This window comes from Rhineura floridana, chromosome 2, assembly GCF_030035675.1.
Source record: "Rhineura floridana isolate rRhiFlo1 chromosome 2, rRhiFlo1.hap2, whole genome shotgun sequence".
In the NCBI taxonomy this organism is placed as follows: domain Eukaryota; kingdom Metazoa; phylum Chordata; class Lepidosauria; order Squamata; family Rhineuridae; genus Rhineura; species Rhineura floridana.
This window is the reverse complement of record NC_084481.1, coordinates 27870823-27896696: the sequence shown is the minus strand read 5'-3', so window position 1 is coordinate 27896696 and position 25874 is coordinate 27870823.

The window sequence follows — 25874 nt, the reverse complement described above, 5'->3', positions numbered from 1 at the left end:
AAAATGAAAAGTATCCAAAGCATCTCAAACTGACGTCATATGATGCCCAAGATCCAAAAGGGCAGAAAAAGTTTGCGGAACCTGTTTCCCTGCTCTAGATTCTGAACAAGCTGCAGAAACCTGAGTGCATTGTAGGAGAGAAAAAGAAGACAAAAACTGTGACCCGCAGGTCAGGATTTTTTCAAAAAAATGAAAAGTATCCAAAGTGTCTCAAACTCGCGTCACATGATGCCCGAGGTCCAAAAGGGCAGAAAAAGTTTGCGGAACCTGTTTCGCTGCTCTAGATTCTGAACAAGCTGCAGAAACCTGAGTGCAGCTCAGGAGAGAAAAAGAAGGCAAAAACTGTGACCCGCAGGTCAGGATTTTTTCAAAAAAATGAAAAGTATCCAAAGCGTCTCAAACTTGCGTCATATGATGCCCGAGTTCTGAAAGGGCAGAAAAAGTTTGCGGAACCTGTTTCCCTGCTCTAGATTCTGAACAAGCTGCAGAAACCTGAGTGCAGCTCAGGAGAGAAAAAGAAGGCAAAAAGAGTGACCCGCGGGTCAGGATTTTTTCAAAAAAATGAAAAGTATCCAAAGCGTCTCAAACTCGCGTCATATAATACCCGAGATCCGAAAGGGCAGATAAAAATTGCGGAACCTATTTCCCTGCTCTAGTTTCTGAACAAGCTGCAGAAAACTGAGTGCAGCTCAGGAGAGAAAAAGAAGGCAAAAACTGTCTGAAGAAGCTGCAGAAACCTGAGTGCAGCTCAGGAGAGAAAAAGAAGGCAAAAAGAGTGACCCGCGGGTCAGGATTTTTTTAAAAAAGTGAAAAGTATCCAAAGCGTCTCAAAGTCGCGTCATATGATGCCCGAGATCCAAAAGGGCAGAAAAAGTTTGCAGAACCTGTTTCCCTGCTCTAGATTCTGAACAAGCTGCAGAAACCTGAGTGCAGCTCAGGAGAGGAAAAGATGGCAAAAAGTGTGACCCGCGGGTCAGGATTTTTTCAAAAAAATGAAAAGTATCCAAAGCGTCTCAAACTCGCGTCATATGATGCCCGAGATCCAAAAGGGCAGAAAAAGTTTGCGGAACCTGTTTCCCTGCTCTAGATTCTGAACAAGCTGCAGAAACCTGAGTGCAGCTCAGGAGAGAAAAAGAAGGCAACAACTGCCTGAAGAAGCTGCAGAAACCTGAGTGCAGCTCAGGAGAGAAAAAGAAGGCAAAAACTCTGACCCGCGCGTCAGGATTCTTTCAAAAAAATGAAAACTATCCAAAGCATCTGAAACTCCCATCATATGATGCCCGAGATCCAAAAGGGCAGAAAAAGTTTGCAGAACCTGTTTCCCTGCTCTAGATTCTGAACAAGCTGCAGAAACCTGAGTGCAGCTCAGGAGAGAAAAAGAAGGCAAAAACTTTGACCCGCGGGTCAGGATTTTTTCAAAAAAATGAAAAGTATCCAAAGCGTCTCAAACTCGCATCATATGATGCCCGAGATCCAAAAGGGCAGAAAAAGTTTGCGGAACCTGTTTCCCTGCTCTAGATTCTGAACAAGCTGCAGAAACCTGAGTGCAGCTCAGGAGAGGAAAAGATGGCAAAAAGTGTGACAGGATTTTTTCAAAAAAATGAAAAGTATCCAAAGCGTCTCAAACTCGCGTCATATGATGCCCGAGATCCGAAAGGGCAGAAAAAGTTTGCAGAACCTGTTTCCCTGCTCTAGTTTCTGAACAAGCTGAAGAAACCTGAGTGCATTTTAGCAGAGAAAAAGAAGACAAAAACTGTCTGAAGAAGCTGCAGAAACCTGAGTGCAGCTCAGGAGAGAAAAAGAAGGCAAAAACTGTGACAGGTCAGGATTTTTTCAAAAAAATGAAAAGTATCCAAAGCATCTCAAACTCGCGTCATATAATGCCCAAGGTCCAAAAGGGCAGAAAAAGTTTGCGGAACCTGTTTCCCTGCTCTAGATTCTGAACAAGCTGCAGAAACCTGAGTGCATTTTAGCAGAGAAAAAGAAGGCAAAAACTGTGACAGGTCAGGATTTTTTCAAAAAAATGAAAAGTATAAAAAGCGTCTCAAACTCGCGTCATATGATGCCTGAGATTCGAAAGGGCAGAAAACGTTTGCGGAACCTGTTTCCCTACTCTAGATTCTGAACAAGCTGCAGAAACCTGAGTGCAGCTCAGGAGAGAAAAATATGTCAAAAACGGTGACCCGCGGGTCAGGATTTTTTCAAAAAAATGAAAAGTATCCAAAGCATCTCAAACTCGCGTCATATGATGCCCAAGATCCAAAAGGGCAGAAAAAGTTTACGGAACCTGTTTCCCTGCTCTAGATTCTGAACAAGCTGCAGAAACCTGAGTGCATTTTAGGAGAGAAAAAGAAGACAAAAACTGTGACCCGCAGGTCAGGATTTTTTCAAAAAAATGAAAAGTATCCAAAGCGTCTCAAACTCGCGTCACATGATGCCCGAGGTCAAAAGGGCAGAAAAACTTTGCGGAACCTGTTTCCCTGCTCTAGATTCTGAACAAGCTGCAGAAACCTGAGTGCAGCTCAGGAGAGAAAAAGAAGGCAAAAAGAGTGACCCGCGGGTCAGGATTTTTTCAAAAAAATGAAAAGTATCCAAATTATCTCAAACTCGCGTCATATAATGCCCGAGATCTGAAAGGGCAGAAAAAAATTGCGGAACCTGTTTCCCTGCTCTAGTTTCTGAACAAGCTGCAGAAACCTGAGTGCAGCTCAGGAGAGAAAAAGAAGGCAAAAACTGTCTGAAGAAGCTGCAGAAACCTGAGTGCAGCTCAGGAGAGAAAAAGAAGGCAAAAACTGTGACAGGTCAGGATTTTTTCAAAAAAATGAAAAGTATCCAAAGCGTCTCAAACTCGCGTCATATGATGCCCGAGATCCAAAAGGGCAGAAAATGTTTGCGGAACCTGTTTCCCTGCTCTAGATTCTGAACAAGCTGCAGAAACCTGAGTGCAGCTGAGGAGAGAAAAAGATGTCAAAAACGGTGACCCGCGGGTCAGGATTTTTTCAAAAAAATGAAAAGTATCCAAAGCATCTCAAACTCGTGTCATATGATGCCCGACATACGAAAGGGCAGAAAAAGTTTGCAGAACCTGTTTCCCTGCTCTAGATTCTGAACAAGCTGCAGAAACCTGAGTGCAGCTCAGGAGAGAAAAAGAAGGGAAAACGAGTGACACGCGGGTCAGGATTTTTTCAAAAAAATGAAAAGTATCCAAATTATCTCAAACTCGCGTCATATAATGCCCGAGATCTGAAAGGGCAGAAAAAAATTGCGGAACCTGTTTCCCTGCTCTAGTTTCTGAACAAGCTGCAGAAACCTGAGTGCAGCTCAGGAGAGAAAAAGAAGGCAAAAACTGTCTGAAGAAGCTTTAGAAACCTGAGTGCAGCTCAGGAGAGAAAAAGAAGGCAAAAACTGTGACAGGTCAGGATTTTTTCAAAAAAATGAAAAGTATCCAAAGCATCTCAAACTCGCGTCATATGATGCCCGAGATCCGAAAGGGCAGAAAAAGTTTGCGGAACCTGTTTCCCTGCTCTAGATTCTGAACAAGCTGCAGAAACCTGAGTGCATTTTAGCAGAGAAAAAGAAGACAAAAATTGTGACCCGCGGGTCAGAATTTTTTCAAAAAAATGAAAAGTATCCAAATTATCTCAAACTCGCATCATATGATGCCCGAGATCCGAAAGGGCAGAAAAAAATTGCGGAACCTGTTTCCGTGCTCTAGTTTCTGAACAAGCTGCAGAAACCTGAGTGCAGCTCAGGAGAGAAAAAGAAGGCAAAAACTGTGACAGGTCAGGATTTTTTCAAAAAAATGAAAAGTATAAAAAGCGTCTCAAACTCGCGTCATATGATGCCTGAGATCCGAAAGGGCAGAAAACGTTTGCGGAACCTGTTTCCCTACTCTAGATTCTGAACAAGCTGCAGAAACCTGAGTGCAGCTCAGGAGAGAAAAAGATGTCAAAAACGGTGACCCGCGGGTCAGGATATTTTCAAAAAAATGAAAAGTATCCAAAGCGTCTCAAACTCGCGTCATATGATGCCCGAGATCCAAAAGGGCAGAAAAAGTTTGCGGAACCTGTTTCCCTGCTCTAGATTCTGAACAAGCTGCAGAAACCTGAGTGCAGCTCAGGAGAGAAAAAGAAGGCAACAACTGCCTGAAGAAGCTGCAGAAACCTGAGTGCAGCTCAGGAGAGAAAAAGAAGGCAAAAACTCTGACCCGCGCGTCAGGATTCTTTCAAAAAAATGAAAAGTATCCAAAGCATCTCAAACTCCCATCATATGATGCCCGAGATCCGAAAGGGCAGAAAAAGTTTGCGGAACCTGTTTCGCTGTTCTAGATTCTGAACAAGCTGCAGAAACCTGAGTGCAGCTCAGGAGAGAAAAAGATGGCAAAAACTCTGACCCACGGGTCAGGATTTTTTCAAAAAAATGAAAAGTATCCAAAGCGTCTCAAACTCGCGTCATATGATGTCCGAGATCCGAAAGGGCAGAAAATGTTTGCGGAACCTGTTTCCCTGCTCTAGATTCTGAACAAGCTGCAGAAACCTGAGTGCAGCTCAGGAGAGAAAAAGAAGGCAAAAACTGTGACAGGTCAGGATTTTTTCAAAAAAATGAAAAGTATCCAAAGCGTCTCAAACTCGCGTCATATGATGCCCGACATCCGAAAGGGCAGAAAAAGTTTGCAGAACCTGTTTCCCTGCTCTAGTTTCTGAACAAGCTGCAGAAACCTGAGTGCATTTTAGCAGAGAAAAAGAAGACAAAAACTGTCTGAAGAAGCTGCAGAAACCTGAGTGCAGCTCAGGAGAGAAAAAGAAGGCAAAAACTGTGACAGGTCAGGATTTTTTCAAAAAAATGAAAAGTATCCAAAGCATCTCAAACTCGCGTCATATAATGCCCAAGATCCAAAAGGGCAGAAAAAGTTTGCGGAACCTGTTTCCCTGCTCTAGATTCTGAACAAGCTGCAGAAACCTGAGTGCATTTTAGCAGAGAAAAAGAAGACAAAAACTGTGACCCGCGGGTCAGAATTTTTTCAAAAAATGAAAAGTATCCAAATTATCTCAAACTCGCGTCATATGATGCCCGAGATCCGAAAGGGCAGAAAAAAATTGCGGAACCTGTTTCCGTGCTCTAGTTTCTGAACAAGCTGCAGAAACCTGAGTGCAGCTCAGGAGAGAAAAAGAAGGCAAAAACTGTGACAGCTCAGGATTTTTTCAAAAAAATGAAATGTATAAAAAGCGTCTCAAACTCGCGTCATATGATGCCTGAGATTCGAAAGGGCAGAAAACGGTTGCGGAACCTGTTTCCCTACTCTAGATTCTGAACAAGCTGCAGAAACCTGAGTGCAGCTCAGGAGAGAAAAAGATGTCAAAAACGGTGACCCGCGGGTCAGGATTTTTTCAAAAAAATGAAAAGTATCCAAAGCATCTCAAACTCGCGTCATATGATGCCCAAGATCCAAAAGGGCAGAAAAAGTTTATGGAACCTGTTTCCCTGCTCTAGATTCTGAACATGCTGCAGAAACCTGAGTGCATTTTAGGAGAGAAAAAGAAGACAAAAACTGTGACCCGCAGGTCAGGATTTTTTCAAAAAAATGAAAAGTATCCAAAGCGTCTCAAACTCGCGTCACATGATGCCCGAGGTCAAAAGGGCAGAAAAACTTTGCGGAACCTGTTTCCCTGCTCTAGATTCTGAACAAGCTGCAGAAACCTGAGTGCAGCTCAGGAGAGAAAAAGAAGGCAAAAACTGTCTGAAGAAGCTGCAGAAACCTGAGTGCAGCTCAGGAGAGAAAAAGAAGGCAAAAAGAGTGACCCGCGGGTCAGGATTTTTTCAAAAAAATGAAAAGTATCCAAAGCGTCTCAAACTCGCATCATATGATGCCCGAGATCCAAAAGGGCAGAAAAAGTTTGCAGAACCTGTTTCCCTGCTCTAGATTCTGAACAAGCTGCAGAAACCTGAGTGCAGCTCAGGAGAGAAAAAGAAGGCAAAAACTGTGACCCGCGGGTCAGGATTTTTTCAAAAAAATGAAAAGTATCCAAAGCGTCTCAAACTCGCATCATATGATGCCCGAGATCCGAAAGGGCAGAAAAAGTTTGCGGAACCTGTTTCCCTGCTCTAGATTCTGAACAAACTGCAGAAACCTGAGTGCAGCTCAGGAGAGGAAAAGAAGACAAAAAGTGTGACCCGCGGGTCAGGATTTTTTCAAAAAAATGAAAAGTATCCAAAGCGTCTCAAACTCGCGTCATATGATGCCCGAGATCCAAAAGGGCAGAAAAAGTTTGCGGAACCTGTTTCCCTGCTCTAGATTCTGAACAAGCTGCAGAAACCTGAGTGCAGCTCAGGAGAGAAAAAGAAGGCAAGAACTGCCTGAAGAAGCTGCAGAAACCTGAGTGCAGCTCAGGAGAGAAAAAGAAGGCAAAAACTCTGACCCGCGCGTCAGGATTCTTTCAAAAAAATGAAAAGTATCCAAAGCATCTCAAACTCCCATCATATGATGCCCGAGATCCGAAAGGGCAGAAAACGTTTGCGGAACCTGTTTCGCTGTTCTAGATTCCGAACAAGCTGCAGAAACCTGAGTGCAGCTCAGGAGAGAAAAAGATGGCAAAAACTCTGACCCGCGGGTCAGGATTTTTTCAAAAAAATGAAAAGAATCCAAAGCGTCTCAAACTCGCGTCATATGATGCCCGAGAACCGAAAGGGCAGAAAATGTTTGCGGAACCTGTTTCCCAGCTCTAGATTCTGAACAAGCTGCAGAAAACTGAGTGCAGCTCAGGAGAGAAAAAGATGTCAAAAACGGTGACCCGCAGGTCAGGATTTTTTCAAAAAAATGAAAAGTATCCAAAGCGTCTCAAACTCGCGTCATATGATGCCCGAGATCCGAAAGGGCAGAAAAAGTTTGCAGAACCTGTTTCCCTGCTCTAGATTCTGAACAAGCTGCAGAAACCTGAGTGCAGCTCAGGAGAGAAAAAGAAGGCAAAAACTGTGACCCGCGGGTCAGGATTTTTTCAAAAAAATGAAAAGTATCCAAAGCATCTCAAACTGACGTCATATGATGCCCAAGATCCAAAAGGGCAGAAAAAGTTTGCGGAACCTGTTTCCCTGCTCTAGATTCTGAACAAGCTGCAGAAACCTGAGTGCATTGTAGGAGAGAAAAAGAAGACAAAAACTGTGACCCGCAGGTCAGGATTTTTTCAAAAAAATGAAAAGTATCCAAAGTGTCTCAAACTCGCGTCACATGATGCCCGAGGTCCAAAAGGGCAGAAAAAGTTTGCGGAACCTGTTTTGCTGCTCTAGATTCTGAACAAGCTGCAGAAACCTGAGTGCAGCTCAGGAGAGAAAAAGAAGGCAAAAACTGTGACCCGCAGGTCAGGATTTTTTCAAAAAAATGAAAAGTATCCAAAGCGTCTCAAACTTGCGTCATATGATGCCCGAGTTCTGAAAGGGCAGAAAAAGTTTGCGGAACCTGTTTCCCTGCTCTAGATTCTGAACAAGCTGCAGAAACCTGAGTGCAGCTCAGGAGAGAAAAAGAAGGCAAAAAGAGTGACCCGCGGGTCAGGATTTTTTCAAAAAAATGAAAAGTATCCAAAGCGTCTCAAACTCGCGTCATATAATGCCCGAGATCCGAAAGGGCAGAAAAAAATTGCGGAACCTATTTCCCTGCTCTAGTTTCTGAACAAGCTGCAGAAACCTGAGTGCAGCTCAGGAGAGAAAAAGAAGGCAAAAACTGTCTGAAGAAGCTGCAGAAACCTGAGTGCAGCTCAGGAGAGAAAAAGAAGGCAAAAAGAGTGACCCGCGGGTCAGGATTTTTTTAAAAAAATGAAAAGTATCCAAAGCGTCTCAAAGTCGCGTCATATGATGCCCGAGATCCAAAAGGGCAGAAAAAGTTTGCAGAACCTGTTTCCCTGCTCTAGATTCTGAACAAGCTGCAGAAACCTGAGTGCAGCTCAGGAGAGAAAAAGAAGGCAACAACTGCCTGAACAAGCTGCAGAAACCTGAGTGCAGCTCAGGAGAGAAAAAGAAGGCAAAAACTGTGACGCGCAGGTCAGGATTTTTTCAAAAAAATGAAAAGTATCCAAAGCGTCTCAAACTCGCGTCATATGATGCCCGAGATACGAAAGGGCAGAAAAAGTTTGCGGAACCTTTTTCCCTGCTCTAGATTCTGAACAAGCTGCAGAAACCTGAGTGCAGCTCAGGAGAGAAAAAGAAGGGGAAAAGAGTGACACGCGGGTCAGGATTTTTTCAAAAAAATGAAAAGTATCCAAATTATCTCAAACTCGCGTCATATAATGCCCGAGATCTGAAAGGGCAGAAAAAAATTGCGGAACCTGTTTCCCTGCTCTAGTTTCTGAACAAGCTGCAGAAACCTGAGTGCAGCTCAGGAGAGAAAAAGAAGGCAAAAACTGTCTGAAGAAGCTGCAGAAACCTGAGTGCAGCTCAGGAGAGAAAAAGAAGGCAAAAACTGTGACAGGTCAGGATTTTTTCAAAAAAATGAAAAGTATCCAAAGCGTCTCAAACTCGCGTCATATGATGCCCGAGATCCAAAAGGGCAGAAAATGTTTGCGGAACCTGTTTCCCTGCTCTAGATTCTGAACAAGCTGCAGAAACCTGAGTGCAGCTGAGGAGAGAAAAAGATGTCAAAAACGGTGACCCGCGGGTCAGGATTTTTTCAAAAAAATGAAAAGTATCCAAAGCATCTCAAACTCGTGTCATATGATGCCCGAGATCCGAAAGGGCAGAAAAAGTTTGCAGAACCTGTTTCCCTGCTCTAGATTCTGAACAAGCTGCAGAAACCTGAGTGCAGCTCAGGAGAGAAAAAGAAGGCAAAAACTGTGACCCGCAGGTCAGGATTTTTTCAAAAAAATGAAAAGTATCCAAAGCGTCTCAAACTCGCGTCATATGATGCCCGACATACGAAAGGGCAGAAAAAGTTTGCGGAACCTTTTTCCCTGCTCTAGATTCTGAACAAGCTGCAGAAACCTGAGTGCAGCTCAGGAGAGAAAAAGAAGGGAAAACGAGTGACACGCGGGTCAGGATTTTTTCAAAAAAATGAAAAGTATCCAAATTATCTCAAACTCGCGTCATATAATGCCCGAGATCTGAAAGGGCAGAAAAAAATTGCGGAACCTGTTTCCCTGCTCTAGTTTCTGAACAAGCTGCAGAAACCTGAGTGCAGCTCAGGAGAGAAAAAGAAGGCAAAAACTGTCTGAAGAAGCTTTAGAAACCTGAGTGCAGCTCAGGAGAGAAAAAGAAGGCAAAAACTGTGACAGGTCAGGATTTTTTCAAAAAAATGAAAAGTATCCAAAGCATCTCAAACTCGCGTCATATGATGCCCGAGATCCGAAAGGGCAGAAAAAGTTTGCGGAACCTGTTTCCCTGCTCTAGATTCTGAACAAGCTGCAGAAACCTGAGTGCATTTTAGCAGAGAAAAAGAAGACAAAAATTGTGACCCGCGGGTCAGAATTTTTTCAAAAAAATGAAAAGTATCCAAATTATCTCAAACTCGCATCATATGATGCCCGAGATCCGAAAGGGCAGAAAAAAATTGCGGAACCTGTTTCCGTGCTCTAGTTTCTGAACAAGCTGCAGAAACCTGAGTGCAGCTCAGGAGAGAAAAAGAAGGCAAAAACTGTGACAGGTCAGGATTTTTTCAAAAAAATGAAAAGTATAAAAAGCGTCTCAAACTCGCGTCATATGATGCCTGAGATCCGAAAGGGCAGAAAACGTTTGCGGAACCTGTTTCCCTACTCTAGATTCTGAACAAGCTGCAGAAACCTGAGTGCAGCTCAGGAGAGAAAAAGATGTCAAAAACGGTGACCCGCGGGTCAGGATATTTTCAAAAAAATGAAAAGTATCCAAAGCGTCTCAAACTCGCGTCATATGATGCCCGAGATCCAAAAGGGCAGAAAAAGTTTGCGGAACCTGTTTCCCTGCTCTAGATTCTGAACAAGCTGCAGAAACCTGAGTGCAGCTCAGGAGAGAAAAAGAAGGCAACAACTGCCTGAAGAAGCTGCAGAAACCTGAGTGCAGCTCAGGAGAGAAAAAGAAGGCAAAAACTCTGACCCGCGCGTCAGGATTCTTTCAAAAAAATGAAAAGTATCCAAAGCATCTCAAACTCCCATCATATGATGCCCGAGATCCGAAAGGGCAGAAAAAGTTTGCGGAACCTGTTTCGCTGTTCTAGATTCTGAACAAGCTGCAGAAACCTGAGTGCAGCTCAGGAGAGAAAAAGATGGCAAAAACTCTGACCCACGGGTCAGGATTTTTTCAAAAAAATGAAAAGTATCCAAAGCGTCTCAAACTCGCGTCATATGATGTCCGAGATCCGAAAGGGCAGAAAATGTTTGCGGAACCTGTTTCCCTGCTCTAGATTCTGAACAAGCTGCAGAAACCTGAGTGCAGCTCAGGAGAGAAAAAGAAGGCAAAAACTGTGACAGGTCAGGATTTTTTCAAAAAAATGAAAAGTATCCAAAGCGTCTCAAACTCGCGTCATATGATGCCCGACATCCGAAAGGGCAGAAAAAGTTTGCAGAACCTGTTTCCCTGCTCTAGTTTCTGAACAAGCTGCAGAAACCTGAGTGCATTTTAGCAGAGAAAAAGAAGACAAAAACTGTCTGAAGAAGCTGCAGAAACCTGAGTGCAGCTCAGGAGAGAAAAAGAAGGCAAAAACTGTGACAGGTCAGGATTTTTTCAAAAAAATGAAAAGTATCCAAAGCATCTCAAACTCGCGTCATATAATGCCCAAGATCCAAAAGGGCAGAAAAAGTTTGCGGAACCTGTTTCCCTGCTCTAGATTCTGAACAAGCTGCAGAAACCTGAGTGCATTTTAGCAGAGAAAAAGAAGACAAAAACTGTGACCCGCGGGTCAGAATTTTTTCAAAAAATGAAAAGTATCCAAATTATCTCAAACTCGCGTCATATGATGCCCGAGATCCGAAAGGGCAGAAAAAAATTGCGGAACCTGTTTCCGTGCTCTAGTTTCTGAACAAGCTGCAGAAACCTGAGTGCAGCTCAGGAGAGAAAAAGAAGGCAAAAACTGTGACAGCTCAGGATTTTTTCAAAAAAATGAAATGTATAAAAAGCGTCTCAAACTCGCGTCATATGATGCCTGAGATTCGAAAGGGCAGAAAACGGTTGCGGAACCTGTTTCCCTACTCTAGATTCTGAACAAGCTGCAGAAACCTGAGTGCAGCTCAGGAGAGAAAAAGATGTCAAAAACGGTGACCCGCGGGTCAGGATTTTTTCAAAAAAATGAAAAGTATCCAAAGCATCTCAAACTCGCGTCATATGATGCCCAAGATCCAAAAGGGCAGAAAAAGTTTATGGAACCTGTTTCCCTGCTCTAGATTCTGAACATGCTGCAGAAACCTGAGTGCATTTTAGGAGAGAAAAAGAAGACAAAAACTGTGACCCGCAGGTCAGGATTTTTTCAAAAAAATGAAAAGTATCCAAAGCGTCTCAAACTCGCGTCACATGATGCCCGAGGTCAAAAGGGCAGAAAAACTTTGCGGAACCTGTTTCCCTGCTCTAGATTCTGAACAAGCTGCAGAAACCTGAGTGCAGCTCAGGAGAGAAAAAGAAGGCAAAAACTGTCTGAAGAAGCTGCAGAAACCTGAGTGCAGCTCAGGAGAGAAAAAGAAGGCAAAAAGAGTGACCCGCGGGTCAGGATTTTTTCAAAAAAATGAAAAGTATCCAAAGCGTCTCAAACTCGCATCATATGATGCCCGAGATCCAAAAGGGCAGAAAAAGTTTGCAGAACCTGTTTCCCTGCTCTAGATTCTGAACAAGCTGCAGAAACCTGAGTGCAGCTCAGGAGAGAAAAAGAAGGCAAAAACTGTGACCCGCGGGTCAGGATTTTTTCAAAAAAATGAAAAGTATCCAAAGCGTCTCAAACTCGCATCATATGATGCCCGAGATCCGAAAGGGCAGAAAAAGTTTGCGGAACCTGTTTCCCTGCTCTAGATTCTGAACAAACTGCAGAAACCTGAGTGCAGCTCAGGAGAGGAAAAGAAGACAAAAAGTGTGACCCGCGGGTCAGGATTTTTTCAAAAAAATGAAAAGTATCCAAAGCGTCTCAAACTCGCGTCATATGATGCCCGAGATCCAAAAGGGCAGAAAAAGTTTGCGGAACCTGTTTCCCTGCTCTAGATTCTGAACAAGCTGCAGAAACCTGAGTGCAGCTCAGGAGAGAAAAAGAAGGCAAGAACTGCCTGAAGAAGCTGCAGAAACCTGAGTGCAGCTCAGGAGAGAAAAAGAAGGCAAAAACTCTGACCCGCGCGTCAGGATTCTTTCAAAAAAATGAAAAGTATCCAAAGCATCTCAAACTCCCATCATATGATGCCCGAGATCCGAAAGGGCAGAAAACGTTTGCGGAACCTGTTTCGCTGTTCTAGATTCCGAACAAGCTGCAGAAACCTGAGTGCAGCTCAGGAGAGAAAAAGATGGCAAAAACTCTGACCCGCGGGTCAGGATTTTTTCAAAAAAATGAAAAGAATCCAAAGCGTCTCAAACTCGCGTCATATGATGCCCGAGAACCGAAAGGGCAGAAAATGTTTGCGGAACCTGTTTCCCAGCTCTAGATTCTGAACAAGCTGCAGAAAACTGAGTGCAGCTCAGGAGAGAAAAAGATGTCAAAAACGGTGACCAGCAGGTCAGGATTTTTTCAAAAAAATGAAAAGTATCCAAAGCGTCTCAAACTCGCGTCATATGATGCCCGAGATCCGAAAGGGCAGAAAAAGTTGGCAGAACCTGTTTCCCTGCTCTAGATTCTGAACAAGCTGCAGAAACCTGAGTGCAGCTCAGGAGAGAAAAAGAAGGCAAAAACTGTGACCCGCGGGTCAGGATTTTTTCAAAAAAATGAAAAGTATCCAAAGCATCTCAAACTGACGTCATATGATGCCCAAGATCCAAAAGGGCAGAAAAAGTTTGCGGAACCTGTTTCCCTGCTCTAGATTCTGAACAAGCTGCAGAAACCTGAGTGCATTGTAGGAGAGAAAAAGAAGACAAAAACTGTGACCCGCAGGTCAGGATTTTTTCAAAAAAATGAAAAGTATCCAAAGTGTCTCAAACTCGCGTCACATGATGCCCGAGGTCCAAAAGGGCAGAAAAAGTTTGCGGAACCTGTTTCGCTGCTCTAGATTCTGAACAAGCTGCAGAAACCTGAGTGCAGCTCAGGAGAGAAAAAGAAGGCAAAAACTGTGACCCGCAGGTCAGGATTTTTTCAAAAAAATGAAAAGTATCCAAAGCGTCTCAAACTTGCGTCATATGATGCCCGAGTTCTGAAAGGGCAGAAAAAGTTTGCGGAACCTGTTTCCCTGCTCTAGATTCTGAACAAGCTGCAGAAACCTGAGTGCAGCTCAGGAGAGAAAAAGAAGGCAAAAAGAGTGACCCGCGGGTCAGGATTTTTTCAAAAAAATGAAAAGTATCCAAAGCGTCTCAAACTCGCGTCATATAATGCCCGAGATCCGAAAGGGCAGAAAAAAATTGCGGAACCTATTTCCCTGCTCTAGTTTCTGAACAAGCTGCAGAAAACTGAGTGCAGCTCAGGAGAGAAAAAGAAGGCAAAAACTGTCTGAAGAAGCTGCAGAAACCTGAGTGCAGCTCAGGAGAGAAAAAGAAGGCAAAAAGAGTGACCCGCGGGTCAGGATTTTTTTAAAAAAATGAAAAGTATCCAAAGCGTCTCAAAGTCGCGTCATATGATGCCCGAGATCCAAAAGGGCAGAAAAAGTTTGCAGAACCTGTTTCCCTGCTCTAGATTCTGAACAAGCTGCAGAAACCTGAGTGCAGCTCAGGAGAGGAAAAGATGGCAAAAAGTGTGACCCGCGGGTCAGGATTTTTTCAAAAAAATGAAAAGTATCCAAAGCGTCTCAAACTCGCGTCATATGATGCCCGAGATCCAAAAGGGCAGAAAAAGTTTGCGGAACCTGTTTCCCTGCTCTAGATTCTGAACAAGCTGCAGAAACCTGAGTGCAGCTCAGGAGAGAAAAAGAAGGCAACAACTGCCTGAAGAAGCTGCAGAAACCTGAGTGCAGCTCAGGAGAGAAAAAGAAGGCAAAAACTCTGACCCGCGCGTCAGGATTCTTTCAAAAAAATGAAAACTATCCAAAGCATCTGAAACTCCCATCATATGATGCCCGAGATCCAAAAGGGCAGAAAAAGTTTGCAGAACCTGTTTCCCTGCTCTAGATTCTGAACAAGCTGCAGAAACCTGAGTGCAGCTCAGGAGAGAAAAAGAAGGCAAAAACTTTGACCCGCGGGTCAGGATTTTTTCAAAAAAATGAAAAGTATCCAAAGCGTCTCAAACTCGCATCATATGATGCCCGAGATCCAAAAGGGCAGAAAAAGTTTGCGGAACCTGTTTCCCTGCTCTAGAGTCTGAACAAGCTGCAGAAACCTGAGTGCAGCTCAGGAGAGGAAAAGATGGCAAAAAGTGTGACAGGATTTTTTCAAAAAAATGAAAAGTATCCAAAGCGTCTCAAACTCGCGTCATATGATGCCCGAGATCCGAAAGGGCAGAAAAAGTTTGCAGAACCTGTTTCCCTGCTCTAGTTTCTGAACAAGCTGAAGAAACCTGAGTGCATTTTAGCAGAGAAAAAGAAGACAAAAACTGTCTGAAGAAGCTGCAGAAACCTGAGTGCAGCTCAGGAGAGAAAAAGAAGGCAAAAACTGTGACAGGTCAGGATTTTTTCAAAAAAATGAAAAGTATCCAAAGCATCTCAAACTCGTGTCATATAATGCCCAAGGTCCAAAAGGGCAGAAAAAGTTTGCGGAACCTGTTTCCCTGCTCTAGATTCTGAACAAGCTGCAGAAACCTGAGTGCATTTTAGCAGAGAAAAAGAAGACAAAAACTGTGACCCGCGGGTCAGAATTTTTTCAAAAAAATGAAAAGTATCCAAATTATCTCAAACTCGCGTCATATGATGCCCGAGATCCGAAAGGGCAGAAAAAAATTGCGGAACCTGTTTCCGTGCTCTAGTTTCTGAACAAGCTGCAGAAACCTGAGTGCAGCTCAGGAGAGAAAAAGAAGGCAAAAACTGTGACAGGTCAGGATTTTTTCAAAAAAATGAAAAGTATAAAAAGCGTCTCAAACTTGCGTCATATGATGCCTGAGATTCGAAAGGGCAGAAAACGTTTGCGGAACCTGTTTCCCTACTCTAGATTCTGAACAAGCTGCAGAAACCTGAGTGCAGCTCAGGAGAGAAAAATATGTCAAAAACGGTGACCCGCGGGTCAGGATTTTTTCAAAAAAATGAAAAGTATCCAAAGCATCTCAAACTCGCGTCATATGATGCCCAAGATCCAAAAGGGCAGAAAAAGTTTACGGAACCTGTTTCCCTGCTCTAGATTCTGAACAAGCTGCAGAAACCTGAGTGCATTTTAGGAGAGAAAAAGAAGACAAAAACTGTGACCCGCAGGTCAGGATTTTTTCAAAAAAATGAAAAGTATCCAAAGCGTCTCAAACTCGCGTCACATGATGCCCGAGGTCAAAAGGGCAGAAAAACTTTGCGGAACCTGTTTCCCTGCTCTAGATTCTGAACAAGCTGCAGAAACCTGAGTGCAGCTCAGGAGAGAAAAAGAAGGCAAAAAGAGTGACCCGCGGGTCAGGATTTTTTCAAAAAAATGAAAAGTATCCAAAGCGTCTCAAACTCGCGTCATATAATGCCCGAGATCCGAAAGGGCAGAAAAAAATTGCAGAACCTATTTCCCTGCTCTAGTTTCTGAACAAGCTGCAGAAACCTGAGTGCAGCTCAGGAGAGAAAAAGAAGGCAAAAACTGTCTGAAGAAGCTGCAGAAACCTGAGTGCAGCTCAGGAGAGAAAAAGAAGGCAAAAAGAGTGACCCGCGGGTCAGGATTTTTTCAAAAAAATGAAAAGTATCCAAAGCGTCTCAAACTCGCGTCATATGATGCCCGAGATCCAAAAGGGCAGAAAAAGTTTGCAGAACCTGTTTCCCTGCTCTAGATTCTGAACAAGCTGCAGAAAACTGAGTGCAGCTCAGGAGAGAAAAAGAAGGCAAAAACTTTGACCCGCGGGTCAGGATTTTTTCAAAAAAATGAAAAGTATCCAAAGCGTCTCAAACTCGCATCATATGATGCCCGAGATCCAAAAGGGCAGAAAAAGTTTGCGGAACCTGTTTCCCTGCTCTAGATTCTGAACAAACTGCAGAAACCTGAGTGCAGCTCAGGAGAGGAAAAGATGGCAAAAAGTGTGACCCGCGGGTCAGGATTTTTTCAAAAGAATGAAAAGTATCCAAAGCGTCTCAAACTCGCGTCATATGATGCCCGAGATCCAAAAGGGCAGAAAACGTTTGCGGAACCTGTTTCCCTGCTCTAGATTCTGAACAAGCTGCAGAAACCTGAGTGCAGCTCAGGAGAGAAAAAGAAGGCAACAACTGCCTGAAGAAGCTGCAGAAACCTGAGTGCAGCTCAGGAGAGAAAAAGAAGGCAAAAACTCTGACCCGCGCGTCAGGATTCTTTCAAAAAAATGAAAAGTATCCAAAGCATCTCAAACTCCCATCATATGATGCCCGAGATCCGAAAGGGCAGAAAACGTTTGCGGAACCTGTTTCGCTGTTCTAGATTCCAAACAAGCTGCAGAAACCTGAGTGCAGCTCAGGAGAGAAAAAGATGGCAAAAACTCTGACCCGCGGGTCAGAATTTTTTCAAAAAAATGAAAAGTATCCAAAGCGTCTCAAACTCGCGTCATATGATGCCCGAGATCCGAAAGGGCAGAAAATGTTTGCGGAACCTGTTTCCCTGCTCTAGATTCTGAACAAGCTGCAGAAAACTGAGTGCAGCTCAGGAGAGAAAAAGATGTCAAAAACGGTGACCCGCGGGTCAGGATTTTTTCAAAAAAATGAAAAGTATCCAAAGCGTCTCAAACTCGCGTCATATGATGCCCGAGATCCGAAAGGGCAGAAAAAGTTTGCAGAACCTGTTTCCCTGCTCTAGATTCTGAACAAGCTGCAGAAACCTGAGTGCAGCTCAGGAGAGAAAAAGAAGGCAAAAACTGTGACCCGCGGGTCAGGATTTTTTCAAAAAAATGAAAAGTATCCAAAGCATCTCAAACTGACGTCATATGATGCCCAAGATCCAAAAGGGCAGAAAAAGTTTGCGGAACCTGTTTCCCTGCTCTAGATTCTGAACAAGCTGCAGAAACCTGAGTGCAGCTCAGGAGAGGAAAAGATGGCAAAAAGTGTGACCCGCGGGTCAGGATTTTTTCAAAAAAATGAAAAGTATCCAAAGCGTCTCAAACTCGCGTCATATGATGCCCGAGATCCAAAAGGGCAGAAAAAGTTTGCGGAACCTGTTTCCCTGCTCTAGATTCTGAACAAGCTGCAGAAACCTGAGTGCAGCTCAGGAGAGAAAAAGAAGGCAACAACTGCCTGAAGAAGCTGCAGAAACCTGAGTGCTGCTCAGGAGAGAAAAAGAAGGCAAAAACTCTGACCCGCGCGTCAGGATTCTTTCAAAAAAATGAAAAGTATCCAAAGCATCTCAAACTCCCATCATATGATGCCCGAGATCCGAAAGGGAGAAAAAGTTTGCGGAACCTGTTTCGCTGTTCTAGATTCCGAACAAGCTGCAGAAACCTGAGTGCAGCTCAGGAGAGAAAAAGATGGCAAAAACTCTGACCCGCGGGTCAGGATTTTTTCAAAAAAATGAAAAGTATCCAAAGCGTCTCAAACGCGCGTCATATGATGCCCGAGATCCGAAAGGGTAGAAAAAGTTTGCGGAACCTGTTTCCCTGCTCTAGATTCTGAACAAGCTGCAGAAACCTGAGTGCAGCTCAGGAGAGAAAAAGAAGGCAAAAACTGTCTGAAGAAGCTGCAGAAACCTGAGTGCAGCTCAGGAGAGAAAAAGAAGGCAAAAACTGTGACAGGTCAGGATTTTTTCAAAAAAATGAAAAGTATAAAAAGCGTCTCAAACTCGCGTCATATGATGCCTGAGATCCGAAAGGGCAGAAAACGTTTGCGGAACCTGTTTCCCTACTCTAGATTCTGAACAAGCTGCAGAAACCTGAGTGCAGCTCAGGAGAGAAAAAGATGTCAAAAACGGTGACCCGCGGGTCAGGATATTTTCAAAAAAATGAAAAGTATCCAAAGCGTCTCAAACTCGCGTCATATGATGCCCGAGATCCAAAAGGGCAGAAAAAGTTTGCAGAACCTGTTTCCCTGCTCTAGATTCTGAACAAGCTGCAGAAAACTGAGTGCAGCTCAGGAGAGAAAAAGATGTCAAAAACGGTGACCCGCGGGTCAGGATATTTTCAAAAAAATGAAAAGTATCCAAAGCGTCTCAAACTCGCGTCATATGATGCCCGAGATCCAAAAGGGCAGAAAAAAATTGCGGAACCTGTTTCCGTGCTCTAGTTTCTGAACAAGCTGCAGAAACCTGAGTGCAGCTCAGGAGAGAAAAAGAAGGCAAAAACTGTGACAGGTCAGGATTTTTTCAAAAAAATGAAAAGTATAAAAAGCGTCTCAAACTCGCGTCATATGATGCCTGAGATCCGAAAGGGCAGAAAACGTTTGCGGAACCTGTTTCCCTACTCTAGATTCTGAACAAGCTGCAGAAACCTGAGTGCAGCTCAGGAGAGAAAAAGATGTCAAAAACGGTGACCCGCGGGTCAGGATATTTTCAAAAAAATGAAAAGTATCCAAAGCGTCTCAAACTCGCGTCATATGATGCCCGAGATCCAAAAGGGCAGAAAAAGTTTGCGGAACCTGTTTCCCTGCTCTAGATTCTGAACAAGCTGCAGAAACCTGAGTGCAGCTCAGGAGAGAAAAAGAAGGCAAGAACTGCCTGAAGAAGCTGCAGAAACCTGAGTGCAGCTCAGGAGAGAAAAAGAAGGCAAAAACTCTGACCCGCGCGTCAGGATTCTTTCAAAAAAATGAAAAGTATCCAAAGCATCTCAAACTCCCATCATATGATGCCCGAGATCCGAAAGGGCAGAAAACGTTTGCGGAACCTGTTTCGCTGTTCTAGATTCCGAACAAGCTGCAGAAACCTGAGTGCAGCTCAGGAGAGAAAAAGATGGCAAAAACTCTGACCCGCGGGTCAGGATTTTTTCAAAAAAATGAAAAGAATCCAAAGCGTCTCAAACTCGCGTCATATGATGCCCGAGAACCGAAAGGGCAGAAAATGTTTGCGGAACCTGTTTCCCAGCTCTAGATTCTGAACAAGCTGCAGAAAACTGAGTGCAGCTCAGGAGAGAAAAAGATGTCAAAAACGGTGACCCGCAGGTCAGGATTTTTTCAAAAAAATGAAAAGTATCCAAAGCGTCTCAAACTCGCGTCATATGATGCCCGAGATCCGAAAGGGCAGAAAAAGTTTGCAGAACCTGTTTCCCTGCTCTAGATTCTGAACAAGCTGCAGAAACCTGAGTGCAGCTCAGGAGAGAAAAAGAAGGCAAAAACTGTGACCCGCGGGTCAGGATTTTTTCAAAAAAATGAAAAGTATCCAAAGCATCTCAAACTGACGTCATATGATGCCCAAGATCCAAAAGGGCAGAAAAAGTTTGCGGAACCTGTTTCCCTGCTCTAGATTCTGAACAAGCTGCAGAAACCTGAGTGCATTGTAGGAGAGAAAAAGAAGACAAAAACTGTGACCCGCAGGTCAGGATTTTTTCAAAAAAATGAAAAGTATCCAAAGTGTCTCAAACTCGCGTCACATGATGCCCGAGGTCCAAAAGGGCAGAAAAAGTTTGCGGAACCTGTTTCGCTGCTCTAGATTCTGAACAAGCTGCAGAAACCTGAGTGCAGCTCAGGAGAGAAAAAGAAGGCAAAAACTGTGACCCGCAGGTCAGGATTTTTTCAAAAAAATGAAAAGTATCCAAAGCGTCTCAAACTTGCGTCATATGATGCCCGAGTTCTGAAAGGGCAGAAAAAGTTTGCGGAACCTGTTTCCCTGCTCTAGATTCTGAACAAGCTGCAGAAACCTGAGTGCAGCTCAGGAGAGAAAAAGAAGGCAAAAAGAGTGACCCGCGGGTCAGGATTTTTTCAAAAAAATGAAAAGTATCCAAAGCGTCTCAAACTCGCGTCATATAATGCCCGAGATCCGAAAGGGCAGAAAAAAATTGCGGAACCTATTTCCCTGCTCTAGTTTCTGAACAAGCTGCAGAAAACTGAGTGCAGCTCAGGAGAGAAAAAGAAGGCAAAAACTGTCTGAAGAAGCTGCAGAAACCTGAGTGCAGCTCAGGAGAGAAAAAGAAGGCAAAAAGAGTGACCCGCGGGTCAGGATTTTTTTAAAAAAATGAAAAGTATCCAAAGCGTCTCAAAGTCGCGTCATATGATGCCCGACATCCAAAAGGGCAGAAAAAGTTTGCAGAATCTGTTTCCCTGCTCTAGATTCTGAACAAGCTGCAGAAACCTGAGTGCAGCTCAGGAGAGGAAAAGATGGCAAAAAGTGTGACCCGCGGGTCAGGATTTTTTCAAAAAAATGAAAAGTATCCAAAGCGTCTCAAACTCGCGTCATATGATGCCCGAGATCCAAAAGGGCAGAAAAAGTTTGCGGAACCTGTTTCCCTGCTCTAGATTCTGAACAAGCTGCAGAAACCTGAGTGCAGCTCAGGAGAGAAAAAGAAGGCAACAACTGCCTGAAGAAGCTGCAGAAACCTGAGTGCAGCTCAGGAGAGAAAAAGAAGGCAAAAACTCTGACCCGCGCGTCAGGATTCTTTCAAAAAAATGAAAACTATCCAAAGCATCTGAAACTCCCATCATATGATGCCCGAGATCCAAAAGGGCAGAAAAAGTTTGCAGAACCTGTTTCCCTGCTCTAGATTCTGAACAAGCTGCAGAAACCTGAGTGCAGCTCAGGAGAGAAAAAGAAGGCAAAAACTTTGACCCGCGGGTCAGGATTTTTTCAAAAAAATGAAAAGTATCCAAAGCGTCTCAAACTCGCATCATATGATGCCCGAGATCCAAAAGGGCAGAAAAAGTTTGCGGAACCTGTTTCCCTGCTCTAGAGTCTGAACAAGCTGCAGAAACCTGAGTGCAGCTCAGGAGAGGAAAAGATGGCAAAAAGTGTGACAGGATTTTTTCAAAAAAATGAAAAGTATCCAAAGCGTCTCAAACTCGCGTCATATGATGCCCGAGATCCGAAAGGGCAGAAAAAGTTTGCAGAACCTGTTTCCCTGCTCTAGTTTCTGAACAAGCTGAAGAAACCTGAGTGCATTTTAGCAGAGAAAAAGAAGACAAAAACTGTCTGAAGAAGCTGCAGAAACCTGAGTGCAGCTCAGGAGAGAAAAAGAAGGCAAAAACTGTGACAGGTCAGGATTTTTTCAAAAAAATGAAAAGTATCCAAAGCATCTCAAACTCGTGTCATATAATGCCCAAGGTCCAAAAGGGCAGAAAAAGTTTGCGGAACCTGTTTCCCTGCTCTAGATTCTGAACAAGCTGCAGAAACCTGAGTGCATTTTAGCAGAGAAAAAGAAGACAAAAACTGTGACCCGCGGGTCAGAATTTTTTCAAAAAAATGAAAAGTATCCAAATTATCTCAAACTCGCGTCATATGATGCCCGAGATCCGAAAGGGCAGAAAAAAATTGCGGAACCTGTTTCCGTGCTCTAGTTTCTGAACAAGCTGCAGAAACCTGAGTGCAGCTCAGGAGAGAAAAAGAAGGCAAAAACTGTGACAGGTCAGGATTTTTTCAAAAAAATGAAAAGTATAAAAAGCGTCTCAAACTCGCGTCATATGATGCCTGAGATTCGAAAGGGCAGAAAACGTTTGCGGAACCTGTTTCCCTACTCTAGATTCTGAACAAGCTGCAGAAACCTGAGTGCAGCTCAGGAGAGAAAAATATGTCAAAAACGGTGACCCGCGGGTCAGGATTTTTTCAAAAAAATGAAAAGTATCCAAAGCATCTCAAACTCGCGTCATATGATGCCCAAGATCCAAAAGGGCAGAAAAAGTTTACGGAACCTGTTTCCCTGCTCTAGATTCTGAACAAGCTGCAGAAACCTGAGTGCATTTTAGGAGAGAAAAAGAAGACAAAAACTGTGACCCGCAGGTCAGGATTTTTTCAAAAAAATGAAAAGTATCCAAAGCGTCTCAAACTCGCGTCACATGATGCCCGAGGTCAAAAGGGCAGAAAAACTTTGCGGAACCTGTTTCCCTGCTCTAGATTCTGAACAAGCTGCAGAAACCTGAGTGCAGCTCAGGAGAGAAAAAGAAGGCAAAAAGAGTGACCCGCGGGTCAGGATTTTTTCAAAAAAATGAAAAGTATCCAAAGCGTCTCAAACTCGCGTCATATAATGCCCGAGATCCGAAAGGGCAGAAAAAAATTGCAGAACCTATTTCCCTGCTCTAGTTTCTGAACAAGCTGCAGAAACCTGAGTGCAGCTCAGGAGAGAAAAAGAAGGCAAAAACTGTCTGAAGAAGCTGCAGAAACCTGAGTGCAGCTCAGGAGAGAAAAAGAAGGCAAAAAGAGTGACCCGCGGGTCAGGATTTTTTCAAAAAAATGAAAAGTATCCAAAGCGTCTCAAACTCGCGTCATATGATGCCCGAGATCCAAAAGGGCAGAAAAAGTTTGCAGAACCTGTTTCCCTGCTCTAGATTCTGAACAAGCTGCAGAAAACTGAGTGCAGCTCAGGAGAGAAAAAGAAGGCAAAAACTTTGACCCGCGGGTCAGGATTTTTTCAAAAAAATGAAAAGTATCCAAAGCGTCTCAAACTCGCATCATATGATGCCCGAGATCCAAAAGGGCAGAAAAAGTTTGCGGAACCTGTTTCCCTGCTCTAGATTCTGAACAAACTGCAGAAACCTGAGTGCAGCTCAGGAGAGGAAAAGATGGCAAAAAGTGTGACCCGCGGGTCAGGATTTTTTCAAAAGAATGAAAAGTATCCAAAGCGTCTCAAACTCGCGTCATATGATGCCCGAGATCCAAAAGGGCAGAAAAAGTTTGCGGAACCTGTTTCCCTGCTCTAGATTCTGAACAAGCTGCAGAAACCTGAGTGCAGCTCAGGAGAGAAAAAGAAGGCAACAACTGCCTGAAGAAGCTGCAGAAACCTGAGTGCAGCTCAGGAGAGAAAAAGAAGGCAAAAACTCTGACCCGCGCGTCAGGATTCTTTCAAAAAAATGAAAAGTATCCAAAGCATCTCAAACTCCCATCATATGATGCCCGAGATCCGAAAGGGCAGAAAACGTTTGCGGAACCTGTTTCGCTGTTCTAGATTCCGAACAAGCTGCAGAAACCTGAGTGCAGCTCAGGAGAGAAAAAGATGGCAAAAACTCTGACCCGCGGGTCAGAATTTTTTCAAAAAAATGAAAAGTATCCAAAGCGTCTCAAACTCGCGTCATATGATGCCCGAGATCCGAAAGGGCAGAAAATGTTTGCGGAACCTGTTTCCCTGCTCTAGATTCTGAACAAGCTGCAGAAAACTGAGTGCAGCTCAGGAGAGAAAAAGATGTCAAAAACGGTGACCCGCGGGTCAGGATTTTTTCAAAAAAATGAAAAGTATCCAAAGCGTCTCAAACTCGCGTCATATGATGCCCGAGATCCAAAAGGGCAGAAAAAGTTTGCAGAACCTGTTTCCCTGCTCTAGATTCTGAACAAGCTGCAGAAACCTGAGTGCAGCTCAGGAGAGAAAAAGAAGGCAAAAACTGTGACCCGCGGGTCAGGATTTTTTCAAAAAAATGAAAAGTATCCAAAGCATCTCAAACTGACGTCATATGATGCCCAAGATCCAAAAGGGCAGAAAAAGTTTGCGGAACCTGTTTCCCTGCTCTAGATTCTGAACAAGCTGCAGAAACCTGAGTGCAGCTCAGGAGAGGAAAAGATGGCAAAAAGTGTGACCCGCGGGTCAGGATTTTTTCAAAAAAATGAAAAGTATCCAAAGCGTCTCAAACTCGCGTCATATGATGCCCGAGATCCAAAAGGGCAGAAAAAGTTTGCGGAACCTGTTTCCCTGCTCTAGATTCTGAACAAGCTGCAGAAACCTGAGTGCAGCTCAGGAGAGAAAAAGAAGGCAACAACTGCCTGAAGAAGCTGCAGAAACCTGAGTGCTGCTCAGGAGAGAAAAAGAAGGCAAAAACTCTGACCCGCGCGTCAGGATTCTTTCAAAAAAATGAAAAGTATCCAAAGCATCTCAAACTCCCATCATATGATGCCCGAGATCCGAAAGGGAGAAAAAGTTTGCGGAACCTGTTTCGCTGTTCTAGATTCCGAACAAGCTGCAGAAACCTGAGTGCAGCTCAGGAGAGAAAAAGATGGCAAAAACTCTGACCCGCGGGTCAGGATTTTTTCAAAAAAATGAAAAGTATCCAAAGCGTCTCAAACGCGCGTCATATGATGCCCGAGATCCGAAAGGGTAGAAAAAGTTTGCGGAACCTGTTTCCCTGCTCTAGATTCTGAACAAGCTGCAGAAACCTGAGTGCAGCTCAGGAGAGAAAAAGAAGGCAAAAACTGTCTGAAGAAGCTGCAGAAACCTGAGTGCAGCTCAGGAGAGAAAAAGAACGCAAAAAGTGTGACCCGCGGGTCAGGATTTTTTCAAAAAAATGAAAAGTATCCAAAGCATCTCAAACTCGCGTCATATGATGCCCAAGATCCAAAAGGGCAGAAAAAGTTTACGGAACCTGTTTCCCTGCTCTAGATTCTGAACAAGCTGCAGAAACCTGAGTGCATTGTAGGAGAGAAAAAGAAGACAAAAACTGTGACCCGCAGGTCAGGATTTTTTCAAAAAAATGAAAAGTATCCAAACTGTCTCAAACTCGCGTCACATGATGCCCGAGGTCCAAAAGGGCAGAAAAAGTTTGCGGAACCTGTTTCCCTGCTCTAGATTCTGAACAAGCTGCAGAAACCTGAGTGCAGCTCAGGAGAGAAAAAGAAGGCAAAAACTGTGAGCCGCAGGTCAGGATTTTTTCAAAAAAATGAAAAGTATCCAAAGCGTCTCAAACTTGCGTCATATGATGCCCGAGTTCTGAAAGGGCAGAAAAAGTTTGCGGAACCTGTTTCCCTGCTCTAGATTCTGAACAAGCTGCAGAAACCTGAGTGCAGCTCAGGAGAGAAAAAGAAGGCAAAAACTGTCTGAAGAAGCTGCAGAAACCTGAGTGCAGCTCAGGAGAGAAAAAGAAGGCAAAAAGAGTGACCCGCGGGTCAGGATTTTTTTAAAAAAATGAAAAGTATGCAAAGCGTCTCAAAGTCGCGTCATATGATGCCCGAGATCCAAAAGGGCAGAAAAAGTTTGCAGAACCTGTTTCCCTGTTCTAGATTCTGAACAAGCTGCAGAAACCTGAGTGCAGCTCAGGAGAGAAAAAGAAGGCAAAAACTTTGACCCGCGGGTCAGGATTTTTTCAACAAAATGAAAAGTATCCAAAGCGTCTCAAACTCGCATCATATGATGCCCGAGATCCAAAAGGGCAGAAAAAGTTTGCGGAACCTGTTTCCCTGCTCTAGATTCTGAACAAGGTGCAGAAACCTGAGTGCAGCTCAGGAGAGGAAAAGATGGCAAAAACTGTGACCCGCGGGTCAGGATTTTTTCAAAAAAATGAAAAGTATCCAAAGCATCTCAAACTGACGTCATATGATGCCCAAGATCCAAAAGGGCAGAAAAAGTTTGCGGAACCTGTTTCCCTGCTCTAGATTCTGAACAAGCTGCAGAAACCTGAGTGCATTGTAGGAGAGAAAAAGAAGACAAAAACTGTGACCCGCAGGTCAGGATTTTTTCAAAAAAATGAAAAGTATCCAAAGTGTCTCAAACTCGCGTCACATGATGCCCGAGGTCCAAAAGGGCAGAAAAAGTTTGCGGAACCTGTTTCGCTGCTCTAGATTCTGAACAAGCTGCAGAAACCTGAGTGCAGCTCAGGAGAGAAAAAGAAGGCAAAAACTGTGACCCGCAGGTCAGGATTTTTTCAAAAAAATGAAAAGTATCCAAAGCGTCTCAAACTTGCGTCATATGATGCCCG